Source organism: Trachypithecus francoisi, unplaced genomic scaffold (assembly GCF_009764315.1).
Source record: "Trachypithecus francoisi isolate TF-2019V2 unplaced genomic scaffold, Tfra_2.0 Lachesis_group2, whole genome shotgun sequence".
NCBI lineage: Eukaryota > Metazoa > Chordata > Mammalia > Primates > Cercopithecidae > Trachypithecus > Trachypithecus francoisi.
Window position 1 is genome coordinate 45,648,613 of NW_022681465.1, and position 16,448 is coordinate 45,665,060.

Below are 16,448 nucleotides of genomic sequence, written 5' to 3' on the forward strand. Positions count from 1 at the left end.
CTAAGAGGAAAGAGAATTTAAGAAAGAAAGATGGTAGGACCCAGAGAAGGACTGCAAGGGAGAAGCCTTACTCATACCTTTGTATAAGGATGTATAGATCTCCCATGAATTGTGATACCATGTAAGCCACTTACGAGCAAAATCTTGCCAATATCTGACAAGAAAACAGCCTATGTAGTGGGAAGATTCCAGGAATAAGAGACTGTGTACTGCTGGGCAATAGCTGAAGGAGGTAGTTAAGGAAGAACACACTTCAAGCAACCGTACTATGGGTTAGGCTCGCAGAAGCCAACCGAACTTACTTGTATGCTTTTGGGAAAGTTAGTGTGCTGTTCACACAGGCAAGAACAAGTCTGCTATCAAAAGAAGCAACCACAACCCTAAAGAAAGGCACTATTCCTATAAGCATGTTAAGTAAAAGGATGTTTGTCCTTTTCCTATATTCCCTCAGTATCCAGAAGAGTTAGGCTTTGAAAAGGAACAGGTAGAAAAGGGGCTTCCTAAAACCAGAATCACCATACACAATCTCTCTCTCTCTCTCTCTCTCTCTCTCTCTCTCTCTCTCTCTCTCTCTCTCTCTCTCTCTCTCTCTCCAGATTGGTCTCTTGGAGGGGAAAGCTTTGAATATGGTTTGAGATTGATGCTTTAAATTATATTGCAGTTATGAAATCTGCCCAAGGGATTTGCTACCCAGTGAGAAAGAATGATTTGGCATAGGACACCTACTGAAGATACTGGAGATCACAATGCTGATTCCTGTTTGAACGCCACTGAATTAAAATTCCTCAGTAAACCAGTTGTCTCACTATTTCTAAAAATGTTACTATGGGGTGGGACATCGTGGTTCACGCCTGTAATCCCAGCACTTTGGGAGGCTGAGATGGGCAGATCACCTGAAGTCGGGAGTTCAAGAACAGTTTGGCCAACGTGGCAAAATGCTGTCTCTATTAAAAAGACAAAAATTACATGGGCATAGTAGCATGCCCCTGTAGTCCCAGCTATTCAGGAGGCTGAGGCAGAAGAATTGCTCGAACGTAGGAGGCAGAGGTTGCAGTGAGTTGAGATTTCACCACTGCACTCCATCCTGGGCAACAGAGCAAGACTCCACCTCAAAAAAAAAAAAAAAAGTTACTATGAATTTCAGTTCCCCAATTTTGCAAAGGGCAAAAGTCTCAAACCACAAATGTGGGAACCATTCTTAGAAAATCAATAAATTGGCCGGGCGCGGTGGCTCAAGCCTGTAATCCCAGCACTTTGGGAGGCCGAGACGGGCGGATCACGAGGTCAGGAGATCGAGACCATCCTGGCTAACACGGTGAAACCCCGTCTCTACTAAAAAATACAAAAAACTAGCCGGGCGAGGTGGCGGGCGCCTGTAGTCCCAGCTACTCGGGAGGCTGAGGCAGGAGAATGGCGTAAACCCGGGAGGCGGAGCTTGCCGTGAGCTGAGATCCGGCCACTGCACTCCAGTCTGGGCGACAGAGCGAGACTCCGTCTCAAAAAAAAAAAAAAAAGAAAATCAATAAATTCATAATTAATAAAATAAGAGTGCTTTCTTAAAATCAGTTTAAATTTGTTTAACTTGCTATTTCATAAATAAATTTATAAAATAAATTTATGAAATAGCAAGATAGAAACCTTTTTTTCTATCTTATTCCAATTAATATTCAAAATAGACTTTGGAAGTGCTGTTTTAAAGAAGTATTAAAGCCTTACTGTGGGTCTAACATCAAAGTCATATGAATTCCAGTGTGGCAGCTAATGGAAAGGGACTGAGTTTCCTTGGGGTTTGGCATCCTTATGGCTTAGGGCCATGCCTGTCCATGTCAGTCCCTTCTTCGGTGCAGGAGTTGTGCAACTCTTGTTCATGTAATTCCCATTTACATGGAAATCTATGTGACTGGTGCTCCTGGAGTTGTCTCTCCATGAGGACTACATAAGAAAATATGTACTTTATGAGGAGATTGAAAAGCTGGTGAAAGGCCGGGCATGTGGCTCATGCCTGTAATCCCAACACTCTGCAAAGCTGAGGCAGGAGGATCACTTGAGCCCCGCAGTTTGAGACCAGCCTGGGCAATACAGTGAGACCTTATCTCTAAAAAAAAAAAGTCAGTTAGCAGAGTGTGGTGGTGCAGGCCAGTAGTACCAGCTGTTTGGGTGGCTGAGATGGGAGGATCACTTGAGCCCAGGAGGCAAAAGTTGAAGTGAGTCATGACAGCACCACTGCCCTCCAGCCTGGGCAAGAGCGAGATTCCATCCCCTCCCCCTGCCCCCATAAAAAAGAAAAAAAGAAAAGAAAAGCAGGGGAAGATTTTGGAAAATTGAGAGGAGTAAGTCCTTCTGGAAGGTATAAAGCAGAACAGCAGAAAGAGTTCAAGAGCTCAAAAATAGCTCCAGTGAGACATGACACCACACTGTCCCAGAAAGGAGTTAAGATGTGAGCAGCATCTCAAGCCTAGGTTGGTTCTGTTTGGACAAGGTAGGCCCACTGAAAGCTGCTTCATGCAGTGACCCAGAGGGAAGAATCTGAAGTGCATCTAGAAGTCTGGTCTCCACATTCTTCTGTCTTGCCAAGGCCTTTGGATCTTACCTAGACTATGTGTGGGTTATCTAGCGGTAACAAATTTATTGTAATTTATTATGACTATTTTGAAATCTTTAATGTGATGTGACAAAACCTTCTCTGTAAATGATTTGTTCCCTATATAGATGAAGTATACAAAAAGTAGTTCCTCTTTAAGACTGAGATGTTTGATAAGCCAGCGGTCAACCCAGATCCTCACAGACAACAGAAGTTGAGGTGGCATTTTATAATTTTAAACCACAAACGTGATGACAAACAAACCCAACAAAAAAGCCTTTTTTCTTTGCTTCTTCATGTGAAATTAATACTTCACTTTTTTGTACTTGTTTATCTCTCTCTTTTCTAAATTTTTATACTCTCATGAAATGTTCTAAAATTAATAAGTAAAATACAAACGATAAATTAAGTATGATCTTCATGCTCTACTGCAAATATTTTAAATCTTGACCTTCCTAAGTTAAAAATGTTTTTTCAAGAAGTCTATTTATAGAACATGATGTCTGAGACTTTGTGATATCAGTCACTAGTACGGTTTCTATTTCTAAAGCCACAGAATAGTAAAAATCAAAATATTTAATATGGTTAGGTCCAGATAATATCAAGAGATCATGTAGTGTAGACAGGTGGAGTGAACTTAGATCAATTTATTAACCTTTCACATTTTAGTTTCCTTATCTGCAAAATAGAGAGTCTCCCAGGACTCATTGCTCAGGCTTGTGTGTGGACTGAATAAGATAATGAAGCCTGCTACATAGTGAGATTTTAATAATTGACAAACAGAAAAACAGGAAAATAAAACAAAACAGTTATTGCCTACTCTACCTGTATTTTAGATGCAATTGAGACAGTTTTTCTTCTCAGTTAACCAATTCATTATTCAAAAAAACATAGTGTTAATTATACATAAAGTTAATAAATTCATAATCACATATATAACAGCAATTTCCCACTAAAAATTTTAAAATAACATCTTTTCATTGATGTGAATTGCACCTGCTTTTAATATATCTTGATATACTTTATACTAATAAAGAAAAGAACACATATGTAATTCCTAATTAGCTCCATCAAATGAGTATTAAGATCAACTAATATCCAAGTATACATATTACTTTCTGACATTTATTTCCTTACAAATCTAAATATATGCAGCAGTAATCGTATGTGATTACACATACTGTATTTTAGTTTTTTACTGGCCATATGTAATACTTTACTACATTATTTGGTAAAAGATGAATTGAGTAGAACTATGGGAAATATTTTAAATCTATCTTCTCAAGCTAACAATATTTTATCCTCAAAAGTATGTTTACAAAACATTTACAGAGAATGCTATCTGAGACTTTTAAAAATCAGTAATAGTTTCTATTTCTTAGCAAGAAGCATGTCTCAGAGCAGTTTTTCTCATATTTTAAAAGGAATTCCTCCATAAATCAAACATAAATGTATATCAAGTTTTTAACTTTTTGAGAACAGCTAATTAAATCTGTTTTTCTCCTCCAGTTGCCTCTGGTTTAGGCACGCTGTGTGTGGCACTTCCCGTGGTTTGTCATTTTGCTTTAATGGCAGGGGGAGGAAGCCAGCCAGGCTCAGTAAGCAAGCTGCATATCAAAATGTCGCCATGGCAGCGTTTGTCCACTTGTCAGAGTCCTTCTGAAATGACTCAGCCATTCATTTTGTTGAATCAATATTGAAGCTTTTGAGATTTATTACTTGAGGTTTGGGAGGAGACAAGGCAAACAAATCCTTCATTCCTAAATTCGAGTTCCAGTTGAACCAGGATTATTATTTCTGTCTACACTTTATTTATGAGGATAGAATATGAAGTTTCCACTCCTTGCATAATTATCTTATAATAAGTTTGCATTTACATTCCAGATACTACAGTAAAAAAGAATTTAACATTTTCCAGAAATATTCTGTGGGCCATAGTAAACTTATCCAACGATGAATTCAAATAGTTAATTTCCTGGGAGGTATGTGAGAGGGGGGATGGAAATGAGGGGACAGTATAAATATTTTGATACAAAATCTTTAAATCTTTGATATAAAACATATTAAATTCCACTTCTATATATAATCTGTCTGGAAATAGAAGTAACAAGAAGCATGTTATCTACCAAATCTTTCTATTTATTAATAATCACTTCCACACATTAATGCCTTCACCATTCAACAAATTTAAAATTATAAAACTGACCCTTCCTATTGTAAAATACTGAGATTTCTTCAAATACTTTTTTATAATCACATAAGTTTCTAGTAGATTGGGTCACAAAATGAGACTGATTTCTCAGTTTAAGCACTCATTGCATACATTTTCAGCTATCAGTGGGCTATGTCCAGTGCAGAGCTCATCAGTACTGTCCAAAGATGAAATTACGAGAAATTTTTAGACTACAATGCTGCCTGACAAGACCCTGAAATGCCTTTGAAGCTTCATTGACAGATAGGGTCAGGCTAAAGTGAAAGAGGGCGTTTCTCTTCAATATTCCTCTTTCAGATCCCTTCCAGTGGGTGGGGAGCCTCTCACTTAACATCCAGTCCTACATGGATATGCACAGGATGCTGCAATCCAATTTTCCTAAGTGAGGCAAGTCTAAACCAGATAACCTGATGAAGTCATCTGTGTTGGGTTATAGAAAAAGTTCTCCCAGAACCCCCAAGCTCACCCAAGGACTTCTTCAATCTGAAGTAATGTTTATTTTACCAGTGGCTGCAAGCAAACAAAGACACTGCAAACAAAGCTCCCACTGTCTATTCCCCCATGGGTGGGAAAATCAAGCCCAGTAGGAAGAGAGGGTTGACTTATGGTGTGTCTGGGGATCATGCAAGACCTTGCAAAGTTTACGTCTTATATGTGGGTGCCTGGTCCACTTGACACAGACATCTCTGCTAACAGTTTTAGACGTGAAGTTAGGAGTGCTCTACCTTTCAAATCATATTGAAATGCATATACATACTCTACAAAGCTTTAATACTTTGTGGCTTGTAAATGTCAGGTCATATCAGAAAACTTACACTGAAATTTTCAGAAAATAAAAATTCTTTTTAAGTTTTCTTCTTTTGTAGGGTTCTGAAAAAAGGTTAAGATTGTGCTTCAAAGAGTACCATACAGAAAAACACAGTTTTAGCATTGCATTAGAGCAATCCCACATGGAGTACTCCCAAACAAAATGGAGTTCTCTAATACTCCTTAGTTCTTTCCTTTTCTGTCTTTCTTTTCTTTTCTTCCAAAAGCAAGGAAGTGAATTGTGAATATTTCTTACAAGAAATGCTGAGCTAGTTAATTTCTGATAATTATAAAAGCACGGGTGGCCACTAGTTCAAAGAAAATCTTTCCCAGATAAAACCAATTATGAGCAGAGACTTTAGCTGTGTCCCTTTATCCACTGCCAAAATGCAGTATCAATAGAACAGAATGTGAAAGCTGCAGCTTTGATATGAAAGGTACTGAAAGTATTCATCTTTGGTAGTAGTTCTGCCACCACATGGAATCGAATAAAAGGAAAAAGAAATATGCAGCATCAAGTTGAATTATGCAACTGGAGAGCCAGAAAGGCAAATCATAACCAGATGAGTATATGCCTATATTTTATTTTTAAATTTCAATTGCTATCACCACACAGCCAACGCACTCTACTGGCAGTGTGAAGTAATTAAAAATAATACAAAAGAAAAATTGACTAACGTATATTATTATTTAAGTAGAAAAGCATTACAGCAAAGAAATACTATCAGCAATGTCTTTAAAACATCATTAGGCTGAACCACATGAAATTGATATTTTCTTATGTTAAAATGGTCAAATGTGTAAGAGCATGTACTTACTATAAATCCCATCCTTAGGTCAAAACAACCTTGACCATAAATCCTGTGCCTCAGGAGATTACTATGGCATTCTTGCCTTTCTCTATAGTTGTCCTATACATTCCTTCCCTATGGTATATTATGCCTGAGGAGTGAAGGTGCTGGTATCCACTATCTTGTCTCACCACCACCTGAGACACAGACATGATTATCTTCATAAATCCTTAATAAATGTTTATTTCTGAAAAACTGGCCCTTATTTTCTTTCTTTGGCCTTTCAGCTTCCTCAGACTTTTAAGGATAGTCTTGCATAGACCTGCCACTAGGAACATCCTTATGGCAGAACTGAGAGGTGATAATGTGCTAGCAGCCCTCACTTTCAGCGCCTCCTCGGCCTCGGAGTCCACTCTGGCGGCGCTTGAGGAGCCCTTCAGCCCGCCACAGCACCGTGGGAGCCCCTCTCTGGGCCGGCTGAGGCCAGAGCCGCCTCCCTCAGCTTGCTGGGAGGTGTGGAGGGAGAGGCCTGGGCGAGAACTGGGGCTGTGCGCTGCACTCGCGGGCCAGTGCGAGTTCCAGCGGGCGTGGGCGCGGGCACTGGCTCCGCGGGCCCGCACACGGAGCGGCCGGCTAGCACCACCGGCCCAGGGCAGTGAGGGGCTTAGCACCCGGGCCAGCAGCTGTGGAGTTTGCGCAGGGTCCCCCAGCAGTGCCAGCCCGCCGGCACAGCCGGGCTCAGTCCCTGCAGCCCGCCATGACTGAGCTCCCTGCCTGCGGTGGGCTCCTGCGCAAACGGAGCCTCCCTGACGGGCTCCGTGGCGCCCAGTCCCATGGACAGACCAAGGGCTGAGGAGTGCAGGCATGGCTTGGGACTGGCAGGCAGCTCCGCTTGCAGCCCTGGTGCAGGATCCACTGGGTGAAGCCTGCTGGGCTCCTGAACTGGATGGGGACTTGGAAAACTTTTATATCTAGCAGGAGGATCATATGTGCAGCACCCTGTATCTAGCTAACCTAGTGGGTACTTGGAGAACTTTTCCGTCTAGCACTCTGTGTCTAGCTCAAGGATTGTAAATGCACCAATCAGCACTCTGTGTCTAGCTCAGAGTTTGTGAATACACCAGTCAGCACTCAGTGTCTAGCTCAGGGTTTGTGAATACACCAATCGGTACTCTATCTAGCTAACTCTGTATCTAGCTAACTAGCACTCTGTGACTCTGTGTTTAGCGTTTAGCTCAAGGATTGTAAACGCACCAATCAGCACTCTGTCCAAATGGACCAATCAGCTCTCTGTAAAGTGGACCAATCAGCTCTCTGTAAAATGGACCAATCAGCAGGATGTGGGTGGGGCCAGATAAGGGAATAAAAGCAGGCTGCCCCAGCCGGCGGCTACCCGCTGGGTGGTTTTGCATGTTGTGGTGGTTTTCTGGTTTTGCTCTTTGAAATAAGTTTTGTTGTTACTCGCTTTTTTGGGTCCATGCTGCGTTTATGAGCTGTAACACTGACCGTGAGGGTTTGCAGTCTCACTTCTGAAGCCAATGAGATCAGGAACCCACTAGGAAGAATGAACAACTCCCGACGCGCTGCCTTTAAGAGCCCTAACACTTACCGCTAAGGTCTGCAGCTTCACTCCTGACAGCGAGGCCATGAACCCACCAGAAAGAAGAAGCTCCAGATACATATGGGTGAACATCTGAAAACAAACTCTGGACACACTGTCTTTAACAAGTGTAATACTGCGAGGGTCTGCAGCTTCATTCTTTAGGTCTGTAAGACCAAGAACCCACCAATTCTGGACACAGAACCACACTGTTGATTATTGTAGTTTTGTAATTCAAAAGTGTGCATCTTCCAGATTTGCACTTCTATTTCAAGAGTATTTTGACTATTCAGGATCTTCGGCATTTGATACGAGTTTTAGGATCAGTTTTTCAATTATAAAAAAATTGCCAGTAGGATTTTGATAGGAATTACATTGAATTTGTAGATATTTGTAGGGAGCATTGTCATCTTACTGATATTAATTCTTCCAATCTGTCAACACATGTCTTTCCATTTCGTTAGATATTCTTTATTTTCCCACAGCATTATTTTGTAGTTTTTAGTATACAAATACTACACCTCTTGATAAGAGTATATTCTTAAGTATTTTTTGATGCTATTACAATCTCAGTTTCTTTTTCAGATTGTTTGTTGTTAGTGTACAGAACTACTAGTGATTTTGTGTGTGTATCTTGCATCTTGCAACTTTATTGAAGTCATTTATTAGTTGCAATGACCAGTAATTCTTGTATTTGCTCCGAATTCAGTTTGTTGCTATATGTGGTTTTGGCTGAAGTAGATTAAAAAAAAAAAAAAAATCTGGCCTCATACAGATACATGGTTGGGATAAGGGAAAATATTTTAATAGTTTTTTACAAAATTGTGAATGTTGTTCTTTGATACTGTACCAAGACTCACTGATAGCTTCCTAAAGGTAAGTTGCAATGTAGCATTTGAAGGTGTAAAGGAAAAAAGGAATTTCAGGACTCCAGAGTCACTATGCCCAAGGCAAAGTTAGGGAACTGAGTGACACAAAACCTGCGTTCCTTTTTTGTCCAAACAGAGAGCTGTCGTTTTGTATGCTTACTTTACCTTGTGTAAAATTTAAACTTAGCACAAGAGGAACGCATAACTGACTTTTCATCTACCTCCTCCTTTTTGCATGTAAAACACAGATTCACTGAGTGCTAATCGGAGTGGTTATAACAATGTAACCACTTCCCTCATTGCCTATCCATCCTCCTTTTTTTTTTCTTTCCCTTCTGCTTGTTATTTACACTTTAAATATTGATGTTTCCAAAACCCTCTTTGGAAAAACTACAAGTAACAGATCTTACTGTAACTTGTGTTTCTTTTTCCTAGGCACATCCTCAATCTTGGCAAAATAAACCTCTATTCAATTAGATTTACCTCTGTCAATTTTTGGTTTATAAAACGATAGCAGTAAACTTTTATGCTTCAAATCAGCCACATTAAAATCCTTGGCCTTACACTTTGAATGGATCTTTTATCTGTGCATGATTTTTTAGCATTTTACATTACATTATTTGGAAAATATTGTTCCCTGAGTTATGCACAAGTTCCAAGTCTTGACAAATTTCAATATATACGATATTTGAAAAATTACATTATTAATATCACCGCTAATCTCATCACAAAATCCTTATAGTTTTGGGAAGCTGCCAACTCTCATAGAGGCAATAAACGTTTTCTAAAAATCTAATTTCTGCTTGAGAACTTGAGTTTTATCAATGGTAGCAACTATGGTCTTTTTTCTTTTTTGGAAGTAACTGGCTGGCTTTGCTCGTTTTCAAGAAAATGTCCATCAAATATCCAAGTCTTATTGAACATATTTGGTTTGTTGTTGTTTTTGAGACAAGGTCTGGCAACCAGGCCGGGATCCAGTGACATGGTCACAGCTCACTGCAGCATCAACTTCCCAGCTTCAAGCAATCCTCCTGCCTCAGCCTACCAAGTAGTTGGGACCACAGGCATGCGCCACCACGACCAGCTAATTTTTAAAATTTTTTATTTTTGTAGAGATGAGAGTCTCCCTGTGTTGCTCAGGCTGGTCTCAAATTCCTGGGCTCAATTGATTCTCTCACCTCAGCCTCCTAAAGTGCTGAAATTACAGGCATGAACTACTATTCCCAGCCAACCATAGTTTTTCTGTCAGTCATTCTTTATGTTAAAAATAGTGTCGTTTGACAAAAACGATTTGCTCAGTTCCCAACTCAAACAAGGCCACCAGACTTTTTTTCTCAAACAACCATATTACTTTGATATGCAGCAGCAGAACTTCATGTGCAATTTCCCGTTTCGTCAGAAAGAATAATAAAACTCATATTCAAGGACTGAGATTTATTTATTTATTTTGAGACAGACTCTCACTCTGTCACCCAGGCTGAAGTGGAGTGACACTATCTCGGCTCACTGCAAATTCCACCTCCGGGGTTCAAGTGATTCTTCTGCCTCAGCCTCCTGAGCAGCTGGGACTACAGGCGTGTGTCACCATGCCTAGCTAATTTCTGTATTTTTAGAAAAGATGGGGTTTTGCCAGGTTAGCCATGCTGGTCTTGAACTCCTGACCTCAGGTGATCCACCCACCTCAGCCTCCCAAAGTGCTGAGATTACAGGTGTGAGCCACTGTATCCTGTCTCCAGGACTGAGACTTAATACAATAAATACATATTTACTGCTTCATTGAGTAACATTTTTAAAGTGATATATGGTGTTCCTGTCTAATTTGAATCAACCTCCCTTTTTCCTGAGTTACTGCAATTGCCTCTTTTTTTTTTTTCTGACAAAGTCTTGCTCTGTCGCCCAGGCTATAGTGCAGTGGCACGATCTCGGCTCACTGCAGGCTCCACATCCTGGGTTCATGCCATTCTCCTGGCTCAGCCTCCCGAGTAGCTAGGACTACAGGTGCCTGCCACCGCACCCGGCTAATTTTTTTTTTTTCTGCATTTTTTTTTTTTTTTTTAGTAGAGATGGGGTTTCATCATGTTAGCCAAGATGGTCTCGATCTCCTGACCTCGTGATCCGCCTGCCTCGGCCTCCCAAAGTGCTGGGATTACAAGCATGAGCCACTGTACCCGACCTGCAATTGCCTCTTAACTGATCTCCCTGCTGCTGCCCTAACCTTCCTATGAAATCCTTTTAAAAGGTAAATGATAATCTCCTCTGCTCAGAAGCCTCCAGTTGTTTGCTGTCTTGCTCAGAGTGAAAGCCTAAGTCCCTACAATGGCTAACAAAGTCCTATTCCATTTGACTCCCTATGAGCTCATCTCCTATGGCTGTACAAGAATAACTTGAACGCAAGTGATAACTCAGTGAACACGGCAAATAACTTCTTAGAATTATTGTGAAAATACTTGAGGACCCTATGAAGGAGTCTTGGGGATTGGCAGGGGTCCTGAGATCATACTTTGACAACAGCTTGTATAGTTATCAGAATGTCAGTTTTGCACAGACTGCCTTAACTTTATACATGTTGGAAGTGGTGGTTGTTACCATTCTTATCATAATCTCCTTGTTGGTGTTTTCCAGTCCTTTAGCAATGCATTTGAGTGCTCTTATTACACATCTACAACCAGCAACAGCAGTCTCTACTTGTGGTTTTTATGAAACTAGAATTTTAATGAGTAATGGCAGATATTGAGAAAAAGATGAACAAGGCTCATGAGAGGTAACACAGAGCAGGGGGAAAAATTTACTATAAATCCTTTTGTCTATTTTCACCATATTCATTTTGAAACTCTATTCTGTTCAGTTGCTAAAACCAAATACAGTCAAAGGGCTAGCATCTCTATTTTACTAGAATAGATTATGCAATGCTTTATGGCTTTGCCTTACAAGCAATCCTAGTATTTGTATACAGAAAAGCTATTCTTTTAAAATATAATGCCTTCTATTGCATCAGCATTAAATACAAAGCCTATAAACATTATCCTGTCCAAAGCCAGGAATAACACACAAGAAATTTTCCTTAGAAGATTGGTGTAGTAATATTTATCTTTCAATGAAATGATTGAGACAATAGAATTTGAGATCTTTATAAAACAAGTGTTCATTTATATTGTTATGCGATATATAACCAAATCTGTAGTATGAGCTTAAGGACAGGGTAATAAAAGAAAAGTTAATCAAGTTTCAACTAATATAAATTGATTATTCTACAAAATAACAGATTAGATTTTAAACTGAAAAATACTCCAAAGAAAAGTAAGTACTTTTCAAAACAACAAATCAAAGAAATGAGCTTCTGTATGTTTCTTACTAACAGATTGCTCATTGATCAGTGTGTATCATTGCCAAACACATTGTTCTGCATGGAAAGGAAGGAAGCCTCCACGACCCTTGCTGTATACCCCACCAAGTAAGTCCAAGTGTAAAATGTTCTTTGAAATCAGCAGGCATTCTTTGCTTCAAATAATTCTGAAGGGATTTAGAAGCCAGATAGGATTAAGACTTAGAAGAAGGGGAAAAAATTCAGCTCATCTTAACTGTAAATAAAAGAAAACATGGTGAGAGGGCAGAATGGAAACTTTACTTAGATCCAACAATTGCTACAGTGGAAAATCTGGCTTATTTAGAATTAATGGGGAAAAGAGGCCCCAATATAGAGTCATTAATCAAAGTATGCAAGAAGGAACTAGTGAAAAATTTTTTTTTTTTTTTTTTTTTTGAGACGGAGTCTTGCTCTGTCACCCAGACTGGAGTGCAGTGGCCGGATCTCAGCTCACTGCAAGCTCCTCCTCAGGTTCATGCCATTCTCCTGCCTCAGCCTCCCGAGTAGCTGGGACTACGGGCGCCCGCCACCTCACCCGGCTAGTTTTTTGTATTTTTTAGTAGAGACGGGGTTTCACCATGTTAGTCAGGATGGTCTCGATCTCCTGACCTCGTGATCCACCCATCTCGGCCCCCCAAAGTGCTGGGATTACAGGCTTGAGCCACCATGCTCGGCGAAAAATATCTTTAAAACTAAAATTGAGAATCCTCATAGAGTCGGAGGCTTTGAAAAAATATTCTTAAATCAAGTATTTTTAATCCACATCAATGTGATATTTGATGTTTTTCTCTAATTTGAGACATCTTCCCTCTTGCCTGAATTACTACAATTTCCTCCTAACTGATCTCCCTGCTGCTGCCCTCACTTTCCTATGGGATCCTTTTAAAAGGTAGATGATGACCTCCTCTGGTCAGAACCCTCCAATGGTTTCTCGTCTTGCTCAGGGTGAAAGCCCAAGTCCTTGCGATGGCTGATAGAGTCCTATCCCATTTGGCTCCGTCTGACCTCTTCTCCTAAGGCTCCCTCCTTCGGCAATCTGCTCCAGCCATGCTGGTCTCTTTGTTGTTCCTCCAATACTCTAGGCACAGCTTCTTTCTCAGGGAGAGAGAATTTTCACAGGGTGGAGACTCTCCCCCAACCCAAAACACTGCAGCTCCTACCGTATTGAGTGTTCCTCCATTCACTTATCACCATCTAACACAATTTCATTTATTTATCTTTCATCACAAGAATATACGCTCCAAGTGGGCAAAGATTTGGGTTTGTTTGTTCATTGCATGTCCCTGGTGCTTTATTAAAGCAGGATTTGAAACACAGTTGCTGCTTAATCAACATTTGTTGAATGAATAGATGTGATTTCTGTCTATATTTTGTCAGATAAGCAACTACCTTCATTTTAGGTATGCATTTACACCTCACTATTATTCTTTTTTGAGCACGGAAGTTTTGCTTTTGAAATTCTTTTTTGGTTTTGTCAGTGTTGACTAAGCTGAGGATGGTCACAGAAGTGGTCTCTATCTGGAAAGGCCTAGACTAGAAAGAGAAGATGCTGTTGCCTCTTCCATTCTCTTTATTCTTCCCCACTCGCTAGCTTTCCTGTCTCTGTGAATGCAGTGCTGAAGACCTAAGAAATCAAACTGGATGTCCACTCTCTGTACTCCATTTTGACTTGCTCTCCACTTCTGGGTTATCACTATCTACCATTACCCAATTCCATAGACTGGGTCATGCCTCAGGTTTTCCTTTGGTTTAGTGAACTTAATTACGCTCTGTCTTATCATCTTAAATCTCTGAAGAAGTAGGCACAGAAACAAGCAGGATGAAGGTTCCGGGAGAATTCACCTGCACTGATCTATGTGACAGTAGTGATTATAAAGACCATGGGAAACAAAGCATTTCAAATTACAGTCTACTTAAATATAAATATGTAACCGTTCCTTTCTACGTGTACCAACCACCTAGCTAAAGAGTGTAAGGATAGTATTTGTGAGGCTAGTTTTCATCGTGTCTGCATGGATGAAGATGTGAAGATGATTGTTTTCAAGTCATATTTAGGATCCATGAATTAATTACTAGCATTTATAAACAGCTTTGGATTCCTGAAGCATACATGACTCTTCTTTTATCCACATTATAGCAAAGCCATGATTACAATAATCACTATGTTTAAAAATCACAGGATTAAAGGCAGCTAGAGAGGTGACGTGGTACATCTGCTAGCAGAACATATGCAAATCATCCAGTCTGTTTTTTTCCAAGACTTCGAGAGAAAAGACACAATAATTTTCTCTCTACATAGGTTATTTGAAGATCAGAGATAGGGGAGGTTTTTTATTTATTTTTTTTTATTTTTTAAAGTTTCACTCCATAATCCAATTTTAACTTCATTTGAGATTACTTACAGTATTTCCTTATTGTCCAACAGTTCTTTCTAGTTCTGCTTCTGAAAAGTAGAAACTGGACAGAAAAGGCTGCTAAGAGGATAGAAATAGGAATAATAGGAAGGAGGAGAGAGTAAAAGAGCAGGGTTGAAAGAAATCAGAAAGAGGAAAATCAAGAAGACATGTAAAAAGAATTCAATGTTTTGTTACCCTTTCATTTTTTGATTTATGAGAGAATTGATCTGGTTCTTTTCTCCAGACATTTGCCACTTGAATACAAAGTACAAACAGACTCAGGAATGACTAAGAGATGGATGGTTAATTATAGGTTAGCTCCAGATAAACAAGTCCAGTTACTTAAAAATAAAATGTGTTAATTCTTAATATAATAATAAAAGCATGTAGTAATAAAAATTCAATCTATATAGAAAGTTCTAAGAGGAAAAGGCAAAATCTCCTACCTACTCCTCTGCCATGTCTAGTCCTTTTCAGCCAGTTAAAATTCCTTGAGTAACTTTCCAAATGGAAAAATTAAATGAATCTCTTTGCATGTATGTGTGTGTGTGTGTGTGTGTGAGAGAGAGAGAGAGAGAGAGAGAATGTGTATGTGTATGTGTGTGTCGGCAGGGTACGGGCGGTAGGATGGGAGATGCTTATTTAAAATTCTATTCCATAGAAATAACATCATACCGCCTGTCCTATCTTTTTCTTCCGAAAATAGACTAAAAACATTTTAAAGATCTTTCTATATGCTTCAGTCATTCAAGCTCCACAAGTAAGTGGAATTTGTCTTTTTAAGCACTATTTTTCTTCAACAAAAACTTCTTAGGTAAATGAATGAATAAATCAGCAAATGCCAGATTAACTTCACTCTTTTGAACCCAAGAATAACATTATATTGTTTCAATGTACCAGAAGTATCAGTCAACTACTGATAAACATTTAGAATGTTTTTAGATTTTGGCTATTACTGTGCAAACATTCCTGAACATATCTGTTAAATCTTACACATGTGTATCTGTAAGTAAATCTAAGGTAATTACTTAGCAATGTAATAGTTCAGTCAATTGCATTTCTAATTTTGATACATATTGCCTAACAGGATGCATCAATTTACACTCTCACTTCAGTACAACTTCTACTCTGGGACAATTTACAAAAACTTAATGTTAGTGACTAAAACACATATTCCTAGAAATTACATATTATTTCATCTATAGCCTTTTAACAGAAACTGTGTCAGATGAGATCTTGAAGCGCTAAAAATCGTTTTGGCTCTGCTGAGCACTGGGGACATCCTTTTTCTTAAAGACAAAATGCTTGTTCCTACTGGCCAGCTTTCTGGAATTTGGCCAAAATTCACGCTCATCGCTTCTTTTGTATATTCTAATAATAAAATATAACCCTATTCTTGCATTTTTATAAAAAGTTTAATATTTGCATCCTTGTTAAATACAAATAACGATTCAAGAGCATGCAGATATCTTTGAGAAAGTTGTTTATATGAAGGATACATGTATCGGTCCTATAGAAGTGCTTGAAATCTATCACTTTGACTCTCACATTAATTCCGCTGTCTATTGACATTAAAATAAGAAAAATAACCTATAGACAGAAAGAAGGTTGTATTCCCATTAACATTCATGAGGGCTAAGCAGCCGAAGTCCTACATATCAAGTAGGGAATATATCCTTTGTCTGCTGATGAGAGAATGTCTCAGTGATAAATGGTTACAGACAGGGATGTCATGAGGGCAACAACACACAGAACAACTCAGACAATCTTTTTTAAAAAGTCGTCTTCTCCTGCAGTTCTTTTTGTGGCGCTGGGGAACACAGTGCCT